The 23544-nt window shown below is 36.4% G+C and overlaps 1 protein-coding gene across 1 annotated transcript in view; it reads right to left on the reverse strand.

The window, feature by feature from the left end:
• The window catches only part of LOC145682007 (uncharacterized), a 149997-nt gene that overhangs the window by 73555 nt on the left and 52898 nt on the right, over window positions 1-23544 (reverse strand). The window lies entirely within an intron of this gene.

The following is a 23544-nucleotide window of genomic DNA, read 5'->3' on the forward strand; positions in this document are numbered from 1 at the left end:
TTTACTTCGGTTTCCATTACGCAGCATTTTGAAGATCATAAGTAGGGGCAGGAGTTTTTCGCAAGTTACGAAATCGCGAAAGTTTTCCTACAAAGCCGAGAATTGATTTTCCAACGAACTACGTCAGATTGAGTAAGGAAATAGGTATTTTGAAGTCACGACAAAATGCGATAACTGACATTTTGAGAGAAATGTGCCACAAAACGCGACAAATTGCGAATTTTTAAGAACGTCAATTTTAGTTGTTAAAATACATAAATAAAAAGTACAATTTTTCAAAGGGGAGAAAAATTTAAATTTAAATAACTTGTGCCTGTCGTCAATATGGTTTCCAATAACGAATACTGACTGTGAAAGGTTTTTTTTTTTTTTTTTTTTTTTTTTTTTTTTTAATACAGCTTGGTCATCAAAGATAGAAAGCTACAAATGAAAGAAGGAAATGTTGAAACATGCAACATGCTGTACTTTTCATCAGAATAATAATTTGCAGACGAGATATACTAGAAGATACTGCATTAATGTATTGTATTTATGTGTTTTTACAAGCATATATGTTTTCGGTGTATAACTAATACAATGTGTGGTGTTTTGTGATGGCAATCGTCATGATACTGTGCTAGCGTATTTTAAGTTTTTGGACTTGTAAAAGAAGAAAGAAGTAATTTGTTGTTGGTAACTATATAAAGAATAACTTCATTGTCCTAAGTAGCATTATTGATTTATTGCTTATTACTTATATTGGGCTTACATTAGAATTTGTATAATTTATATTTGAGTTTGTAAAATAATTTACTTAGCCACAAAATGAGAAATTTTTTACCTCAAAATGCGACAAAATACGAAAATTTAATTTCATATGCGAAATATTTAATTTCAAATTGCGAAAAACTACTGCCCCTAATGATAAGGTTATTAGCAACCTTTCAGTGAGGACAGACAGTCATATGTAATTTTTTTGCTGTCAGAGGAGGAGCAACAGGCGTAGCTTTGATAATTAGGGAGGAAAAAATACTTTACCTACGTCAACTAGAGATTTTCACTTTAGATACCATTTCATATTACCACACAAATAAACTGAAATATATTTGATACGTGTCCTCTGTACTGTGCCCCCGTACTCCATTTTGAAAAACAATGTTCTAAATCATTCATGATATTACTCGGTGTAGTGAACACGAGTATTGATGCCACGCTAAGGACATAAGGTAAATTCAGGACAGATAGCGTGATAGGTTATTTCGTGCGGGAGAGGGGAAGATGAGAGAGGAGGAAAGTGGGTGACGAGTTGTAACAAACTCAGAATTGACAGTTTTGCAAGTAAAGTCATCAATGAAGTTCATGTATCGACAGAAGATGTTCGTTGAGAAATACGTTCCACGTTTTGTATAAATGTCGCAATGTAAGTGTGTATACTTCCCAAACGTTCGGTATACATTCATATGAAAATTGTGGTGTCAAATAATCAAGCGTATTTGAGTTAGTTCATAGTTGAAACTAGCGTTGTACATAGTTTACTGTTAGTCTGTTGAATTCCACAAAAGCTATAAGGATTCGTTATTTCCTACCCAATAGTTCGCGCTGTCATGAAGTAGGAGAGATCGCTCAAACATTCATTGAACGCAACAATAGAAAGATCGTGCATGCGAGATAAGTAGACCTAACATATTGTTCGTAAACGTCATACTAGAGACAGTAATAAGAAAATATACAATAACTAGACCCATAGCTACACTCTTAAAAATTTCCTTGCTCAGAAATGAGAAAAACGCATGTTCAAAACAAAATAAGTAATGTTTACTCATATTTGAAAAAAATGTTTCATTATTTCCAAATGTGTTTTCAATTGTGAGCTCAAGGCAAATTTTCAGGTTCCCATTTATGAAATTTGATCATTTCTGAGAAATGAGAATGAAATAGTGCGTGATTTGCAATATCATAGATGATTAAAAAGTAACGATGTCAATCTTACCGAAATAATATTACTGTGTTTACTAGGGAGCAGTGTTGCCAGATCAGTCAGTTGGAACAGCAGGAGATTCGAAGATAAAAAACAGGAGAAAGCAGTAGACACATACAGTGGTGGCATTTGAATGTAAATCCATGGGTGGACAATAAAATTTGCCATTATTAAGGGGTAGTAGTCAAAACAAGCAGTCCAGAATTCATTTCCAATGAACTACGTTGAGCAAATAAAAGGGAAAGTTCCGATTTATACTATTATTTTATACACACGTGCGTGAAGTAAAACTTAGTGAAAGAGAATTGGGAAAATGTATTTTCATGCATGTAGCAATAACATAGCTATAGGTACAGTCACACGTGATCGTGGTGTAAGACAATTTCTTGCTGACGATCGTGGAGAAATGATCTAAGCCACTCTTCCAACCCAAGTCCCAATCTAAACAACTCTTACTTGTAAATCTTACAGAAAGTCAGAATATAGACGAATCTTATAGAAGATGACGTACTGTTGTATTCTTTGGATTCATATTATTTACAGTAAAGCTCTATAACTATATGCTCTACAGAGCTTTGTGTATTATAACAGACAAATTTCGTCTTTTTAGGTGAGGAAACATTGAAAATTCAATATTAATAATAATATATTTCTTCAACTTCTCGAAGTAAGGAAAAAGCATGAGATTGTTCACTTTTCATTTTCTTTCGCAGTAGATCAGTAGAACGTAGAAAAAGCAGGAGATCTCCTGCAAAATCAGTAGATCTGGCAACATTGCTAGGGAGTAATATTACTAGGTCTTAATTACTATACAGAAAACGAGATAAAGGATTTCAGTTGTAGCAAAGTGTGAATGGATATGGGTACGCAATACGGTGATGTGGCTGAGGTGGCGTATGGATACACATCATATGACAGCGGCGAGGATCGGCATATCAGCTTCCCAACGTAAGTTTAGGTGAATTGTAAACATACTACCATAGACTAAAATATATTGCAATGCATTCGTTAGGGTATAGAACTGACCCCCTCATATAGGTTATATGGGCTATAGTAGTCATGTTGGCTTCTTTATGTAATAAGGCTCAATACTCAATTCACATAATAACTATTGCAGCAATAACAAGTGAAGGCGGTTAGAGCTCTGCAGAGCACATTGTTTTCTATCTTGCAATAGAATGGCGAGACATGTCAATTTTTTACACCCTTTGCCATTCGTTATAAAGGGTAAAATAGCTTATGTACGAAAACAAGGAACACATAAGTCATCTGTGTAGTTAGAAACACCGTTAAAAATGTGATTTATTATTATGGAATTGTAATGCAAAGGTACTTTGTACTGATCACCTAGCATAGATTGGTGATTCCTCTTTTCATAACCAGTAATCGTTTTAATGAAATGACATACGTTTGTCATGTGTTCTTAATTTAACGTGGGGATCGCGGTAGCTCAGTGGTAGAGCGCTCACCTCTGGTGCGTGAGACCCTTGGTTCGATCCCAGCTCACGTGAAGTGGGCTTTACGGTGGATAAACACAGTGTGCGTGGGTTTTCTTGGGATTCTCCCGTTTCTTCCTATTTCCTTCATGCCACTCTCTCATTTATTCTCATCGTCGTCTCCTTTAGCCTAACTGACACAGCTTTGGGACATAAACATTTCATTACATTCTTTTTTAATTTGACGTCCCAATATTGTGCTCCAAGGCCAAGGGAGACAGTGATATAGATAATAATAGTGTAATGAAAATGTGGACGTACGTATCTTGACAATTTTTGCATGAATACGAGTTTGTGCCCTTGTTTTCTATCTGAATTGTGTTCTTAGCAGTGGAGTTTCAGCAAGTTTCTGAGGGGAAGAAACTGTCGCATGCCCCTGCCGTAATGAAGGTGGAAGGTAGGGGTGAGTCCTGGATCTCCGAACCTCCCCGAAATCGCTACTTGTATGTAAATTTTTATCTAATTTTAGGGGCAGTTTTGCAAATCTTAATACAATTTGTCCTCGTATTACCTCGTCAACTTGGGCCCCTCCAAAATAAATTTCTACGTACATCCCTTGTGGGAGGAAAGTGGACAATCCTGTAAAAGTTCAGGCACACGGTGTTTTCTCGTGTAGGCAGCTTGTTTAGGGCAGATAAGTAGGCATATTGGACCATGCTGACTCAGTGGTAGAACTCGTCTCCAATGCATGGGGACCCTAGTTTGATTCCAGGTCCGTCAAGTGGGCTGTGTGAGTAAACACGTTATGTGTGTTTTCTCGGGATTCTCTCACTTTCTTGATTACACCATTTTCGTTCATTATCATCATAATGTCTCCCTGAGCTTCGTAGCATAATATTGGGATGTTACACTTCAGCAGAAATTATTGCTGTTAGGCTGAAGTAGACGGATAATTCTTGAATCTGAATTATCAAGAAGTTGATATAATGGTGAAAACAGAATTTTGGTTAAACTCACATCGACAAAAAGGAAAAGTCTCGAGAAAGTGGACAATGATAATACGGAAAATGTTCAACTGTCTGATGCAGTACGAATAAGTAACGCGGTTAAAATGCAAGACTTCGTGGATTTTTCTTACTTAAACATGAAGGTTTAGGGGAAAGTGGGGGAATACCACGCAACGAGGGAATACCACGCACCCTATTTTCTCACTTGTAATGCTTCGAAACTGATTCAGATTAGTGCTAGTATCTAGTTTAGACTATGAAAGACATATTGCATGATCGAGGCGCCAGTTGCTGCTAGGTGTGGTTCATGGCATGGCGAAATGTTGTTTTGCTGTAATTTCTTCTAATTTACTTCGTTTGCAGATTTAGAGGTATGTATTGAAATACTTAGTTGATTTTTATATTTTGTATACAGTGTTTTAGCGTAGTGTGTTAGTAGTAAGTTCATGCTAAATCTGTTTATATGAAACGACGTGAAACTTCTGAAGGTTAATTTTTTCTTTCTCGGCTTGGAATGGGGTAATTGCACGCATGTCGTCCATTGTGCGTGGTATTGCCCCTTCACGAAGCAGTTATCAAAAAAGTTTATGCTGCGTTTCTTTTCCTTTTTTATGTATGTTGCAGATGCCATGACACTATATTAGGCAAACAGAGAAGTGCAAATGGACATTAGAACAGCTACCAAACGCCATAGGAGCAATAAACGGCGGAAGTTGCTCAGCAATTCCAGGCCGTAGAACTTGAAGGTGAAAGAGAGACTTCTGAAGAAATGAATTCCCAATCGCTTTCCGATGCTCAAACTATTATAGGTCTACGTCAAAAAGAAAAACCATCTTCGACGAAAGTAGGGTTAAATCAAGAAGAACATTAACTACCCGGAACATCATCCCAGCAGTTACCATTGCTTGTCCAACCGTCTTCTTTACAAAATGAGGCTGTGAAAGTCTCACAGGTTTCTCCTATCTCCAGGTCTGTCAAGTCAACTCCTCGAAATAACAAAAAGCGTTCAGAAATCTTAACTTCTGCTCCAAACAAACGAATATTGGAAGAAGCTGAATTCAGAAAGAGCTCTAAGCGAAGAAAGCACCAGAAAGCAAAGTTGAAAAGAAAACTAAAAAATTCGATCTTCGTGGAAAATGTGAAGACAACCTGAGGAAACAAACTAGAAGTTGACCTAAACGTACAGTCAACAAAAGACTGAAGTTTTTGGAAAGTGATTCTGATGCTTCACGTTAAGGAATTTGCGCTAGTAATTAGTGCGTGCCAATACCCGATGAAATGCGTGTGATTACCCGATGTGGTGGGGAATACCACGCGTTTCTCGTTTTCCACAAAATTTATTTTTACAAAACCTATGAAAATCAAGGAGCACTACCAACGACCGAATATGAAACTAGAATGATTAAGTTACAACATACATTTTCCTTATGTTAATTTGTTTAATTTGTAGTGAGATATTGAAAAATGTACCTTAAGTGCGTGGTATTCCCCCACTTTCCCCTAAATGTGTTATATTTTAAACAATATAATTGTAGATGTTTATTTAATATAAATTTTATATGTGATGATAATTTGATTTTTTTTTCATGTTTATATTTTGTTTATTCCCTTTCCCTTCTTCTCGTATTTGAGAACCCCGTTTTTATGCACCGTTTCTCGCTTTTGGCATTCCTGAACTTCCTGAACTTTTTTTGAGAAATGTGTTTCTCAAAATTTGGGATTATATATATATATATATATATATATATATATATATATATATATATATATATATATATATATATATAATTTCTTCAGATGTTACTTTCTTAATTTTAAGAAAACATGCATTTTTTTCTCAAATTTGAGAAAGCATTTGCACCCTCAGAAATGATACATAATTCCTCGCATTTGAGTCATTATTTCTCAAAATGGTTTGAGAAAATCGAAATCTCAATTTTAAGAATGTATTACTCGGTGCACAGGCAAGAAACGGATGTTCTCGAATATGAGGAATTTTTTTCTCGAATTTAAGAAATCATTTTTAACAGTGTAGGGGTGGCAACAGGTGCAGAGTTCCCCTTGCGACCACCTGCAGCCCCTCTGAAATTTTCAGTTGTTTGTTGCAATGTAACCTGTGTGCATGAAGCGTAAACTCAAGTCAGCTCCTTAAAATAATGTCTGCTCCTCCCATAACAGTACTCTGGCTACTGACTTGAGGTAAATGGTCGTTTCAATACAGTTTCATTAATTGTCTATTTCCAGGCTATTTGTTATTTTGGAGCACAGATCATAATTACATTTTTATAGTAATGTATCGTACAGTAGCATACAAATGTTACACTGTTCAACAAATTTTGATCGAAAGTATGTAAATGCTTTGAAATTGCGATTTTTACATTCATTTAAGCATAATATGAAAGGAAATGATAATAGAATTTTCTTAGCTCAGGTTGTGAAAAAAACGTCCTTGTACAACAGTAGCTGTATATATACAAATGTATTAATATTTATAGAACATTTAAGCAAAATCCTTGTAAAAACCTACATTTTACTTTTTTTATTTATTTCACTGTGATGTGATAAGCTGGGGAGTTAAGAAGTACCCTAACCTATAGCTTTCTATACCCTTGTACTTCCTTTTTCAAAATTGCGCAAATACCAGTTTCACAGCGATACAGAAAATAAAGTAACCGTGGTCAAGTTAAACATTAACAATTCCGTAATAAAAATCAGTATTAACATCAAAACATGAAACATATGTACAAATACCTTTTTGTGCAAGAACTACACTGCAATGTAGACAAAAGTTTCAAGTGATCCCTTGTACAGGATTATGTTTATTTTATTTTGAGCGTCTTCGCTTGACTTGCCTTTTGTAGGTTACATCTGGAGCATCCCTTGCAATAGACCAACAGTAGTCGGCCAATATGTTAGAACTCCACTTTCCCTCATATCTCTTCTCCATGGCTGTAATATCTTGATGGAAACGCTCACCATGTTCGTCACTTACTGCTCCACAATCTTCGGGAAAGAAGTCTAGATGTGAATGAAGAAAGTGGAGTTTCAGAGACATATTGCAACCAAGATTTTCGTAGCACAATAACAACTTTGCCACCAGTTGTTTGTAATTTGTTGCTCGGTGTCTTCCCAAGAACTGTGAACAAACACTCTTCAAGCTTTCCCACGCAGCTTTCTCCTCACCTTGGAGAATTTCGTCGAACTTGTAATCTTTGAATAGTTGCTTGATATATGGCCCTACGAAAACACCCTCTTTAACTTTGGCATCACTTAATCGAGGGAATTGTCCTTTTAGGTACTTATAGGCCTCATCCTCTTGGTTCATGCTCTTAACAAAACTTTTCATAAGACCTAATTTAATATGTAGAGGGGGAAGCAAAATTCGGTTACGACCTACCAGTGGTTCATGCTGCACATTTTTCACTCCCGGCTGAAGAGTTTCTCTGGTACTCCAATCACTTTTGCGGTAATGAGATCCACGATCTCTACTGTCCCATTCAAATATAAAGCAACAATACTTTGTATACCCTAACTGCATACCTAGCAACAGTGCTATTACTTTAAGGTCACCACAAATGAGCCACTGAAAGTCGTAATATTTAATGGCTTGAAGTAAACGTTTCAAGTTTTCATAAGATTCCTTCATATGAACTGCGTAACCTACAGGAATTGAAGGAAGTTCATTTCCAATATGTAAAAGCACTGCCTTTAAACTCACCTTGGACGAATCTATAAAGAGCCTCCACTCCGTAGATTCGTAATTAATTTTAAGTGCCCTCATAAGACCATTTACATCTGTACATGCCACAAGTGTGTCTTCCATAGTAAAAAATGAAGTGAACATCTCCCTATTCCGATTCACTGAAATATTGACTTTTTCCTGCAATAAATTCCATAGCTTTAAGCGTGACGCTAAAATTTCGGCTTTGCTTTTCGAGAGGTCCAAGTCTCTGATTAGATCACTTAGTTCCTCTTGAGTAAGTCTATGTGGTTCACATGGAGGTTCTTCTACAACAAACGTAGGGTCCTTCGAAGTACTTGATTCAGGAGCTTCAACTTCTTGATCATCATCAGAAAAAAGATCGTATTCTTTAGGTGGGTCAGGAACAGGTAGTCCTTCTCCATGTGGAACAGGGCGCATTGCAGAAGGAATGTTAGGATAGATCAAGGCCCGCTTCTTCTTCGTGGAAATTCCCTTCTTGACGGAAGGAACCATACAAAAATAACAGTCTCTGATGTGGTCGCTTGGCTCCCTTCAAATCATGGGCACTGCAAAAGGCATTGAGCGCCCCTTCCCATTAATCCAATTTCTTAGATTGCTGGCACAAGTGTTACAGACAATGTGGGGTGCCCAAGATTTATCTTGGTCTCCAATTTTACAACCAAAGTAATATTGATAGGCTTTTCTTATTAGTGTTGTTATAGCCTGCTTTTGTGAGGAAAATGTCACTTCTCCACACACGTAGCAGAAGCTATCCGCACTGTTTACACAATTTTGCGGCATTTTTGTTTATTGAAATCCTCAAAATGTCACTTGAAATAGTTCCGACAACTATTTAAAAATATACATTCGAAATACCAGTATTTTTGCGTACTTGTAGTTTTATTTTTATGTCCTGCACTACACAAACGTCACACCCAAAACGCTGATAACTGCACTAAACCTGTCTTTTCTAACAATATCAGAACACTACTGAGATAAGGAACACAGTGAAACCAAGCGTTCATATAGTTTCTCCAGTGTTGCCGGATCAGTGTAACATTTTACCCCAAACGAAGCGAATATATTTATTTTTAAAGCGTTATTATTAGACATGCCTGTAAAACGAAAAGTAGAGCTAATATTCGAAAATAACTTTCAAATTCGTGATCAGCACCACAAAATCAATAAGAATTAGCTGATTTTGTTCAATTTACATTTTCGTTGTTGAACAGTGCTATCTGTCAGTTGTGTCATGCTTCTAAAATATATTTTATATTTTCTTCACCATATCAGGTTGTTTATGTAGTATTACCCGCTATGCGCGATCTCACCTATTCATTTACGGGATCTCACTTACTCCTGTAAGACAGGTCGCTCAAAATAGGGATTTTAGAAAAAGATCAATTCGAGCACAATCAATTTTCAACAATATTTGCAAGTCTGGCTTGCCCACAATGTACCCAACTACACTCTGAGTCATTCTTAACAAAATTACTTCAATATTGACTATTTTATACAAGTTTGTTGAATTGTGGGCGAATTATTCTCATATAAATATATATATTCAAGCATATACAACATTCAACAACATATATTCTTATCAGAGATGGAGTGGGTCAGTGGGTCGGTGGGTCAGTAGGTCAAGTGGGTCAAGTTTTCTGAGTGGATCAGTGGGTCGTGGGTCAACAGCATCTGACCCACTGTGACCCACCACCCACCGTGACCCACTGTGACCCACCACCCACCGTGACCCACTGCGACCCACCACTCACCATGACCCACTGCGACCCACCACCCACCATGACCCACTGTGACCCACCACCCACCGTGACCCACTGCGACCCACCACTCACCATGACCCACTGTGACCCACCACCCACCGTGACCCACTGCGACCCACCGACTCAGTATGATCTACCGACCCTCTCTGCTCACTGCATTGTAGAGAGTATCTTCTGAAGACTGGTAAATTTGTCTCCGTTTTACTTTCAAGACCTCCATTTCCCTTTCTTTTCCACTTGTTTCTGTCTACTTACCTGAGGTGAGTATATCTAACCAAGTGAAAAAAGAACTTCGGGCACTTTTGGATATTGATATTTTTAATAGTAATAATAGCAATAGGACTTGCACTACAATTTGGCTTTCGAGGCCTGTGAGTTTTTAGAGCTAACTACTGGAAAAAATACATTTTTGAATCACTGTAATATATAAGTTATTTATAAAAAATTGAATGTAACTATGTGTGCCTGATCATCACAGTCAAATTCCAAAGTCAAATGAAATTACTTTTGGTACATAGTTAGGCCTCAATCCAAACTGGGATGTTATATTGCTTTTATTATAATGCATAATATCCTAAGGAGGTAGTGAGGATCCGAATTTTTGCGAAAAAATAATGAGTATTTCGCAAGCCGTTAAATTACGGAGCTGAAATTCAGTGTATTAACTCTTTATTGAAAATAAACATAATGTGTCCTAACATGTGGGGGGGGGGACTTTCTATATATGGAAAATTGGTAGTGAATTGGTTTGTAAAAATGATCGAAAACGATCGATGTTATTTCAGGAAAAAAATCAGAAACAAAAAATACAGTGCTTGGCTTCATATATCCATTGCTTTCTGTTATAATAATTGCTGAAACTTATGTTTATTATTTGGAGCGTTCACAGCACAGGGCAATCAACCCATAAAGTTGTGAGAAAAATAGGCATAAAATTTGTACTGTAAGCTTAATTACACGGAAATTTGAAGTTTGGATTGTACGCATGATTGTATGGAAAATTTTACACTTTTTTCCCTTTACATTGGTCTACTTACTTTGATTTGGAACTTTGAAATTTCATCCTTTTTTCCACTGAAAAGTATTGATAATTCAACAAGCAAATAATTATACTATGATAATTTAATTGAAATTCATCGTAATTTGGCACATGGCAAACAGCAGTGTGGTAATTGAAGTTGAAGAAGGAGGGAAATTCCCATTCACCTCTGAATACTTTCCAGAAACCTCGTTCCCTTTCGCTTTCTAGATGGGGGAGGGAACTTGGTAATGGTATCAAACCTTCATGTGTAATTACAAAAATTAAATTTATAAACAAATAAGAAATCATCAGTTTATCAGGCTTTAATTGATAATTTATTCACAAGATTCCCTATCAAAGGCGTGGTAGATGAAGTTTCTGTTCTACGTGGGTTGACATTGCCAACTGACATGGTCGATATGGAAAAGATGTTGTATGGTGATAGAGAGATGATACTTCTTGCTGAGTATTTCAAAACTGACCGAGAAAAATCGTTATCAGACTTAAGTCTAACAAGTAGATTGTAGATGAGAAGTTGCAGAAATCGGGTAGAAGTATTATCAATTTCCACGACAGAGTGCGAACGGGGATTTACAGATGACTGATATTAGAAATAGATTAAGTGCTCAAAAATTGTCTAACTTGTTGCTCATCAATGTTAATGGCCCATCGCTAGACAAGCTCAAAGTAGACGAGCTAGTTATTTCTTGGCTGAAAGATGGACATCATTCCACTGCGGATGATTTACCGCCAAAAAGTTACCAACAGGAAATAAATCCGATTTCAGATTTGTTTTAAGGTGGAAAATTACGAGTTACGGAAATTCTATACTTGTATTACTAATGGCTTACTTGTGTTATTCAACTTTGTACCTACTTTTTAGTAACTTTCTTCTTTGCTTTAGGTAAACTACTTTTGAATAAATATTCATAATAATTGCAATTATGCATATTTGTAACTTAAATTTAACGTGGTGTTTTAGTAATTACACAAATTACAATTATGAGCATACTTTATGGAGATGCTCTCACATAGGGTACCCGAGCACCTTTATACCCTATGAACAACTGATTTTTCAAGTCTTTTGTGAGAAAAATACTGTGAACTGAGAAACCATAACCTTTTCCATATTGTACAGGGGTATTTTCCTGCGAATAGAAGTTTCTTGTGGAATGCGTTCAGAAATTAACACTTGCAAGAATACTCTCTTAGTACAATTATATTTTACGCACACACTAATTTCCCCCCAACCCGAACAGTTTCAATTTCCTCACTGACTAACACTTTACCATTTTATATCATAAAGGTCAGATCCACCGTTATTGTAACAGAGTGGTGCTTGAGCGATTGACTAGAAATTCAAACTCCGATTAGTGACAATTTCACAGTCTTGTTTTATTACAAGTGTAAACTCTTTAGTCAGTTCAGAAGAGGCCGTGGATCGTATTCAGAGTTGATGACGATGGATTTTGGTGAGTCAGAGTAGGTCAAAGTGGATGAGAGTGGTTCATGGTGGGTGGTGGGTCAGAGTGGGTCATCGTGGGTGGTGGGTCACGGTGGGTGGTGGGTCAGAGTGGGTCATGGTGGGTGGTGGGTCAGTGGGTCGTGGGTCAAGTTTTCATTGACCCACGCCAACTCTGATTCTTATGTTGTTACAGAGGTTAAAATGTAGATTAACAGTTCTATGAGGAAAGAGGAGAAATTTTGAGTTAGTACAGAGAACATGGCACTTTCAATTATCCTACTTATATATGACGAAACTTCTTTCTCTTAGTATGATCAGTAAACGCACATTCGGTGTGGGAGATTTCGACTACATTTCTGTCTCATGTAGTTCGTATTGTGAGTAAATCCTCGAGGAGTCTCGCTACAGAGGAGGGACGTTGACGTTAAACTACAAACGAAGTAACACACTAACGTTTATGTTTGGGGAGACACGATACTTTACAGGTGATTATCCGGGCATTGTAAAATTTGTTTGTCGCAAAGCTTTAACACGTAACTGACGGAAACAAGAAACTCATCATAGACTGAGTAGAATTGTGAATTTATTGAATATAAAATTTATTGGAAACTATCTAAAAACGTATCTTTTTTCACGAGAAGAATACGTTTATGAAAAGTAATGGAATCCATCCTTCCTCTCCCCCTTAAGACACACATTTCAATGAAAATGTGATGATAAAAGTCTGTAGTATCATCCCCTTTCCACCACACTCCTCATTCGTTCTCATCCTTCAAGCTAATGGGAATAAACTCCAAAGATTAAAATGGCATCGGGAGTGCCTCTATTCATATTAGTGATTCCGAAAACTTTGAACTGCACACTAACATCGATCGTTTTCGATTATTTGTACATGTCACCCTTATGCCAATGAGGATTGATATTGATCTTTAACGTCATAAAGAGTGCCACTATTCATGTTAGCAAACCCAAAAACTATGCATTAGATAGGTTGTTTTCGATTATTTTTACGTCACCTCCTTACACCTTCTCTTCTTTTTCTACAAATGTACTAGAAAACCAAACTTAGCACAGTGTCCACTAATGTTCCATAAATCAGCAAAATCCGTGTAGCGGTCTGAGAAGAGTTAGCGGAAAAATTTCCTTGCATTCCATTTTATTTATATATAGAGGCATTGACAGTCAAAACAATCATTACAATTATTATTTCTTGACCGAATTACAGTACAGTTTTAATAACCAACGTCCTTTAGTTTATTTTGCTGGTTAGTAGCATACGAAAATATAACAACACTAAATTAAAGCAATGGTTTATTGCAGCAATAATAAAAAAGGAAGAACAATTCTACAGGGTTTCCAATATACAATGCAACTCGAAGTTTGGGATAGTAGAACTTCTGAACCTGAAGCGATACACAATTAAATGTTATACCCAGTGGAGCTATTCAGCCGGTTCGCTAGAACCGTTGTTAAAATATTTCGAGTTCGCAGAACCGTTTGTTATACCCAGACATAAACACACAAAAATATGTATATATACGACCTAGCCAAGAGTGAAAGAAGGAAGCCAAACAAATTATGTGAGTGAACCTGGCAGAACCCATGTTCGGAAATCGAAAATAATCTATGTAGATCACTTGTTCACGACTGTTCTAAAAAAAAAAAAAAAAAAAAATGCGTTTGTTTACGATTTATAAACAATTTATACCAAAAACAAATGGCCGGTGTCAACTTCACGTAGCATAACCCATTTTCGGAAATAGAAAATGAACCATGCAGATAAGATTTCTATATCTTCTGTATTTTTATTCGCATAGCAAGCGTGTGTATTGCACATTTCAGCTGTTAGGGAGAGCTTGTAGAACACAAATATTTCACACCCCAAAACAATTGACTTATTTGAAGATCATTACTTTGCTCTGTAAATACCAGAAGATTAATGGAAAGTGGGGGTAACGATAAATTTTGTTTTAAGTATCTTTGTTCCTAGAAATTCTTAAAGCTACAAGGTTAACCATACGCTCTCTCAGAACAAGCTATAGGTGTTTATTCCTTCATCTCAAATGCTCAGATATCAAGAATGAGAACTATGATTATATGAGTGAAGTGGTGAGGATTATTTATACCTATTTGACACACATACAGACCGTTATCAACAATTGCCGATCCATTGCTGGATGAAGGTCTTTCCAATACTTTTGACTACAATTTACCATGGACAATTCGTTCCTAATATATTCGAAGTGCTGTATGTATAATTTCGTCACGTCACCTTCTATTAGCATCCTGTGTAGGGCGCTACATGTCACAAGAAAATTATATCTATCTATTTATTTACCTATCCGTCCACTATTCCTCTCATATATATATATATATATATACGAGGTGTGGCAATTAAATAACGAGACTGCCCACCTCCTGTCGCGCAGGATCGTGGGGGGTGAGGTAGCTAATTATGTGATGCTGATGTTGAACCTTCATGAGCAGCCACTGTTTGTTTCATGATTCTGAAAGCTTTTCGTTTCTTTGCAGGCTTGCATGAAGAGGACAGTGTTCTGTAGTAGTGCCAGAATCATGGTGAACAGTAAAATTGAGCAGCGCATTAACATCGAATTTCTGGTGTGAAATTAAACAAAACACCGACGGAATGTTGTGCAATGTTAAAAGAGGTATATGGTGATAATGCTATGTCACGTGCGCGAGTTTTCGAAAGGCACAAACGATTTTCAGAAGGTAGAAAGGAGGTTGAAGATGATGAACGATCCGGCCGCCCTTTGAGTTCAAGAACGGACGAAAATGTTCAAAAAATTAATGAACTTGTGCAGAAAGACAGACGTCTGAGCATTCGGATGATCGCAGGCGTGACGAACATTAACAAAGAGACAGTAAAACAAATTTTGCATGACAACTTAAACATGCCAAAAGTTTGTGCAAAAATTGTCCCGAAAAACCATTCTCAGGTACAAAAAGACATTCGAAAGACCATTTCCTGTGACGTCATGGAATGACTCAAAGCAGAACCAGACTTGCTAACACGTGTCATCACATGTGATGAAACATGGATTTTCCAATATGGCCCCGAGATTAAGCGTCAACCCATGCACTGGAAGAATCCCACATCGCCAAGAATTTAAAAAAAAGCACGAATGAGCAAGTCGAAAGTGAATGCAATGCTCATCGTTTTATTTCATATCAGTGGTATCATCATGACTGAATGGGTACCTCAGGGTCAAACGGTGAATCAGACCTACTACAAAGAAGTCCTAATCAAGCTGAGGGAAAGAATAAGGAAGAAGAGACCGGATTTGTAGAAGAACGATGCATGGATTCTCCACCAAGACAGTGAGCCTGCCCATAATACCCTGTCTGTGAAGCAGTTTTTAGCAGCCAAGCGCGTTCCTGTGCTCGACCATCCTCCGTATTCCCCATACCTGGCTCCCTGTGACTTTTATCTATTCCCAAAAGTGAAAAGTGCATTGAAGGGAACACATTTTCAGTCTGTGGAAGAGGTGAAACGATAAACGGCAGAGTTGTTGAACAGGGTGACATCTGATGACCTACAACATTGCTTTGAACAATGGAAGGCACGTATGCAGCGGTGTATAGATACGGGAGAGGAGTATATTGAAGAGGATAACAGTCAATTGTAACTTTCCTTGCAATACATCACATTTATGAGACGTTTCGTTATTTAATTGCCACACCTTATATATATAATTGCCACACCTTTGGCGCTACGCACCGGCACCTTTTTAATGAGAACGGAATATTTCCTTTTCTGTCTTAAAATGGGCTTGACAAATTTCGAAAATACCAAACAATAAATATATCGTTTTATTGAAAAACATAGTTTTTATTGTTTTCGTTTGCTGTTTCACAAAAAATGTAGGGGTTCAAGTTTGAACAATGGGATAAAATTGTGCTACATATTTTACTTATAATAATAATAATAATAATAATAATAATAATAATAATAATAATAATAATAATAATAATAATAATAATAATAATAATAATAATAATATACTGAAAGGTATGCAACATTATATATATATGCACAGAACCGGTTGTTACAAAATGAGAATAGCACCACTGGTTATATCAAAATGAAACCTTGTTCATGCATATATTTTTAAACTAGGAAGCAACGATTGAAGCACACTAGTAACCACACAGTGTTGCCAGATGTAACCGAAGATGGATTTTTTGTTTTACAAAACACGTAAATTGACTCATAACTCATACGTATGGATGTTCTGTCGTTAAGTTTCAGTTTATTTAGTTGGAGTAGCTTGGAAACTATGGAGCAGAAAAAAAGAATTTTTCATTTACACCGATAACCAATCGGATGAGGCCTCTGTAAAGGGAAGCTAGGTAAATCGTAGTTTTTTAAAAATTAACATCTGAATTAGCAACATTGCTGATGTTTCAGTGCATCAAAAGGTGTGTTAAGGAATTGTCTACATTATACAATTCCTGAAAACAATGAAAAAGAAACTTTGAAATTATCATGATAAAACTTTTACTTACATGCACCCGGTAACACTGCTACTATCAGGAAATGAGTTATCAGCTCTACAGCAGATGGTGGAAGTGCTCCTTGTCTTAATTCAAACACTGGTTCACACGTTTCACTATGTTGGTAGCAGCTTTACGAAGAGTACAAGTGTTCTCTGTGGTAGAGACCTGCACGGGCCGAATTTTTCGGCCCGAGCCCAATCCAGCCCGAATGTACCTAGGCCCGGTCCAGCCCGAGCCCGAAAAATTTTGGAGATTTTCGGCCCGATCCCGGCCCGGCCCATAAGTTTTTAAAAATTCTTGGCCCAAGCCCGGCCCGGGCCCGATAAATTTTAAAAGTTTCATTTTGTAACATTTTTCACGGGCACACTTCTTCAACGTTTGCCTTTATTCTAATTATAGTTTAACGAAAGTCAATAATTATTAAAGAATTGCAATTAATCGACCCAAGCCCGGCCCGACCTGAAGGGAAATCAGTGTCGGCCCGCCCAAGCCCGACCCGGCCCAAAGAAATAAGAGTTGGCCCGCCCAAGCCCGGACCGCGGGCCGGGCCGGGCTTCGGGCCTCGAGCCGAGCACGGCCCGTGCAGGTCTCTACTCTATGGCACTGCGAATGTTCATTTCCAGGCCTTGTATAGTTCAAGAATTGTTCTTGTGTACATTTAGCTTTAAGTAGCTCCTTAGAAACGAACAGCAGTGTTGCCGAGTGTATGTAAGTAAAACTTTTATTATGATAATTTCGAAGTTTCTTTTGTGTATCGTTTCAGGTTCAAAACTTCTACTATCCCAAACTCCGGGTTGCATCGCATATTGGGCACCCTGTAATTAGCGTGACTTGAGAAACGCATTCTTCAATGATCATGAGATGACAAAATTATACAGAAATTAATTCTTGAGCGTATCAAGTTAGAAATTCCTCAGCTTAGAACAAATTGATTCGATAAATGAAACACGAACTTCTGTAAGTTCTAAGTATATAAATACTGCATCTCTGTTTCATAATTGATCTTGTTTTCTGTTCGAAAGTTTTAACTCAAAGTTTCTGTTCGGTAGATATGGAACCAATGTGAAATTCAAATTATATTTTGGAGAGCGCGGTGGCTCAGTGATAGAGCGTTCACTTCCGGTGCTTGGTGTCCCTGGATCGATCCCAGCTCGCGCCGTGTGGACTTTGTGGCGGACAAACACCGTGTGCGTGGGTTTCCTTGGGGTTCTCTCGTTTCCTCCCACTTTCTCCATTCCACCATTTCACTTATCTCTCATCATTACCGTCTCCTTTAGCCTAACCGGCATAACCGTGGAACGTAAAACTTAAAGATTTCATTTCATTTTTTCAAATTATATTTCCAATGAAAGATTCTAAAAATCCAGAATTGGGGAGGCGGCTTAAAATTCCGGGGAACAGACGTCAATATTATACAGGGATCTGTATAGGGATTTTTATTTTAAAAAATTACGAATTACATTTTCCTGTTTCCATTATCTCTTTATGTTTCTTAACTTGTCTAGGGGAGTGAGTTGAGTTGATTTGAGTGTAACGTCCCGTTCAGGAGCGAGGCTATATGTGACGTGGACCTACTGATTAACGCGGAGTCCGAACCACATGAACTCCCGCCGGGAATCCTAGGCGAATGGACTTGATCCCTTATCTCCCCGTGATTGCACCTCTAACCTTGTGGAAAACAACATTAATTCTCCCTTTCTTAGAATGACGCATCACGAGTTCACGGAGAACGAAGTCCCCCTGGAAACCTCAAAGTTAAGAGTAACTCATAAAATTTCCATAAAGATGAGGAACCATTTTATAGATTACTAAGTTTAAGTTCAAAATATACAAAATGAATTCCGTAGACAGCTATTCCATTTAAGTTGCTCGTATTGCCTTACAATGCTGGTTGAACACACGAAAATATTTTCCCAGCTATAGATAACAGAACATGAAAGAACTCTCCATTTTAAGAAATAATCACCAATTGTATGGCAGATTCTCTGATCTCGTCCGATTTTTGATAAACAGACATACTTAATCAGCCTACGTAAATATAGCTTCTTCGTTGAAAAGCGGAAATCTACTAAATGTGTACGGAGGAGGTGCTGTCGTCATTGCTGCCGACAAGCGAAGCGCAAAATTGACAGTATCTTTTAGTATAAGGAGCAATAACAGCATCTTTTCAGGTAGTAGCAAATTGTTACAACAAGTTTGTTACCCTAAAATAATAATAATAATAATAATAATAATAATAATAATAATAATAATAATAATAATAATAATAATAATAATAATCGCGCAGGAACTGTACTTTCTAAATTGTGACGGAAACTGCTTGGACCATAGCAAAAACAAACCTCTTTCTTCCATTTCTCGATTATAGTCATTACGTCTATTGAAAAGAATAGATAGAAAATTGTACTACATAAATCAATACAATTGAATAAATTCTGTTTTTAAGGTGTTGGTTAAAGAAAGAAAAAGTACTCGAAATATTCACAGAAATTTATGCATCGCATGGCTTCTTAGATTTTTAATGAAGTAGAGGTCTTTTGTCGTTTTTTCTTTCTTTCTTTCAAAAATTGACAGAACATGTGCCTCATGCAATTGATTTTAGATTGAAATTAAGGCGGGAATATTGCTTAGCGGTAGACAAATCTTTTCCAATCCCTCTTGGCACATTTTGGGAGTACAAGTCAGCTTGCGACACTTATAGTGGTTGTTAGGCAAGTCTTGAAACAACTTTGATATCATAATCAAAATTCAGCAGGTCGACAGAGATCCCAAGAAAGAAGTAAACAAAATTCATACAGGTAATATTTCAAGTAGCTATATGATAGAAGTTAAAACAGACAAATGAAAACCATACTTTGAAAACAAGCTGCGTTATTGTGTGGTAGTGATTTTTGTATTTCCTTTAGAATATAATTTTACCCTCTGTTTATAACTACTACTACAAAAGTCAAGAATATAGGTCTTTGATATTTCCATTACCTTGTGGCCACGAGATCCTTGTGCAGATAGTACAAATTCTCCGCAAAGAAATCCGCAAAGTAACATAGGCAGAGCAGTTGAGAGAGCCATGGTTCTGATTTCTCCAGCGCCAAAGTCAATTTAGATACTCTGTTTAAAATCTTTGTTCATCTTTTACAAAACAACATCCTTATCAGGTACAGACGGAGATGTGGGAAACCTGTAGGAAAAGGATGCGGGTTTCCTATTCATATTTTGCATAAGAGGAAACTAACTAAATTTTCCAACCAAACACAATAAACACTTCCTCTTGTTGTCAAAAGATAAAATTGCAGCAATAAGTCAAGTGAAGGGGGAAGTGGAGCAAATTCTAATACATAGATGCTAAACCAGTAACATTTGCTGGAAAGAGCAGAATAGAACTTCAGTTACAAATCTCAGTTACTGGTTTCGGTGGAAGATAGTGTTGTGTTGTCCACGAAACAAGAAATTTCATGTCTCGTTTGCATTCTCGTCTCAAAAATGATATGCGAAGAGGGGAAACGAGACGAGACGGGAAACATAACATTTGTCTCGTTTTCTAAGCGAAAATCAACACGAGAAGAGAAATTTCACATGTATCGTGGACCGCTCTTCTTCACCGAAATCGGTCTTCACCACAGCGAAATTAAATTACCGCTAATTTTAAAGTTTTTCTGTAATATTTTCAAAAGAAATGGAAATATTTGAAAACCAAAGACTTAGTGCACTAGACAATATTATTTTGCATGTGATACCATTATCACAACTCATCTATCTGCTTTCGATTTGCAACTGCTGATAGATTTAGCATCTTTTGCGTATTCTGGAAATAGCGGCACCAAAAGCAGATAGATAAGTTGTGATAAATGCATCACATAAAACATCATATTGTCTAGTGCACTACGTGGTTTGCTTTTCGATTATTTTTTATTATCTGTTTCGAAGAGATTTCAGAAAAACTCTAAAATTTGCGGTAGTTTAATTTTGCTGTGAAGTCACTTAAATCTCAAACACCATCTAAGTATTGTATAATTCATAGTAAAAACACCGTAAATTCATAAAGTAGATGTATGAATACAATCAAAAGTATTATCAACGTTTAAAGATATGAATTACTGCACACTATACCACAATCTATATATAATCGATATTACCGCCGAATATATAGTTTTCGGGGTCGCGGAGATGAATAGTGATACTTCCGATGCCGTTTAAATCCAAATTCAGCCACACAGTTTGGGAGACGAAGCAAGGATATATATATATATATATATATATATATATATAAGTCATCGAAAATGACCGATATCGGAGAAGGCTACAGTAATAGTGAAAACTAATTCTTCTTATTTTAATCCAGTGAAGTGCGTAATGGATGCTCGTAAAATATGCTTTAAATGTTGTTATATCACACACCTCTCGTGACGAAGGAGGTTTCTCATAATTGCTAGGTGAAATTAAGATAAAAATCAGAGCACGAACTTTGTACATAAACTTACAAAATAAAACGATAAAAAATGAGATGAGGAAGAGTTTTTTTTTTAAAAAAAGAATTGAAACGAAACGAGAAATAATTCTTCTAGAATACGAGTCGAGACGGGACTTCTGCAAAATTTACGAGACGAGATGAGACGAGGAATTCTTTCTCGCCACATCTCGCCCCGTGGATAACACTAGAAAATCTGGAATACTAATTTCGTAATAAACTAAAAGTAAAGTACAGGACAAAACTCAATGGTCAGAATTATCATCAGTTTTAATGCCGTTTTTGGTCGTTCATTTTTGTCCTATACTTAGACAGATCAAATTAGGAAGCAAAATAAAGAAACTGAAAAACAAGCAGGAGTGAAATAAATAAAGTCAAGATAAGAAACTCAAGAAACAATAAAAACAAAAGCAATTACCTGAACCTTTTTTTTCTATTAATGCAATGTTTTTTTTTCTCTGTTTTCAGCTTTGTGTCTTTCCAGAAGTTTGTCTCTCTTATGGATTATTTTTTGTAAAAAAAAAAAAAATAATAATAATAATAAATAAATAAATAAAAATTAAATTAAATTAAAGAAGTAGGGCATTATTTAAATACGTACCGTTTAGGTATCATGCCAGAAATTAGTGCCGGCCCTCACCTCACCCTGACCTGTGGTTCAAAATAGAACGAACCACGAAATAAAATAAATAAGTAGGAACAGAATTATGAAAAGAGCCAATCAAGTCGGCCATTTAATAATTTCTTTCCTGGACTGTGAAGAAATACAGTTTCAAGAGTGTTTAAATCTAGCAATATGTAATAATTCACTTTGAGCTGCGGGAACAGCTCCGGTTCACAGCCGTAGAGAACAAATATCATATAGGATAATAAGAATTAACATAATATGACCAATGTGCAATATTAAGCACTGTCAAATCACTGCTGGACAAATGTTTCTCCAAAATTTCTCCAGAACCATCTATGCTTAGTAACTATATTCTATGACAGTCCATAGAGCTTTTTTTTATTACGTTAGGCAACAAATGACTACCCTTCTTATACTTTTTTCTAAAGTTAAGGGTTGCTTTTGTGCACTGATTCACATTTGTTTCTGAAATATATCCAAATCATTTCCAATTGAGTGCCTGACTTCTTACAATACCTGTCACTCTTATTAATGATAAATGTAATTAATTTTCAACTACATTTCGGCATAGTTTTGTTCGTTGTATAGTGCACGGACGCTAAATTATTTTGCTGATGCGAGCTAAATGAGCTTCTTCGTTTGACTTAATATTAAATTCTACATCATCTGTTTATTTGTCCCAGGTCAACTTTCGTAAAATGCGTCTGACTTTTTAAAAAAAATTGGCACTTGCCACTCTTTTTAAGATTTTATTTTTTAAGCCTGTTTAATTTGATTAAAATCCATTAAAAATAAGCTGAGAAAATGAGAGGGATAAAGGAAAGAAAACTTGGAAAGACAATGTTAACCTTCTTCAACAGAAGTGCTAAAATAACTAGAAAATAATAATAAAGCACTTAAAAAGAATATTTATAACTATTATATACATATATATATATATATATATATATATATATATATATATATATATATATATATATATATATATATATATATATATATTTGTAAGTGTGTGCCAAGCCAAATAAATTAGTGTTTTTTGTAAAATTAGTTCGGATAATCATTTTATAGACAAAAATTTGTTTGCCTTTGTAAAGACTTCAAGAAACTTTCATAGGTAATAATAGCGAAATATTTTCTGATTTTAACCTCTTTATTACACCCTCCATTCTAAAAGAAACCGAACGTTTTAAAAAAACAAAAAAGCAATGTACATTTTGGAACAAATCATTTTTATTAATCAATGTATTCCCCTTCTGCATCGATACACATATTTGCACGCTCCAACAAGTTGTCAAACGACTTCTCCATGTCCTTTATTGGAATGGTCTTTAGGACGGCGGTCGTCGCCTTCTCAATGGCATCAATCGATGCGTGCCACTTTCCTTTCATCGCCAAATGCAGTTTCGGGAACAGATAGAAATCGCACGGAGCGAGATCTGGTGAATAGGGCGGATGATGCAACCGAATAATGTGATTTTTGACTAAAAATTCAGTTACAAGTCGCGAACGATGTAATGGTGCATTATCGTACAAAAGAGTCCAACTGCCGATTTCGCG

Source organism: Thermobia domestica, chromosome 3 (genome assembly GCF_964235325.1).
Source record: "Thermobia domestica chromosome 3, izTheDome1.hap1.1, whole genome shotgun sequence".
Lineage (NCBI taxonomy): Eukaryota > Metazoa > Arthropoda > Insecta > Zygentoma > Lepismatidae > Thermobia > Thermobia domestica.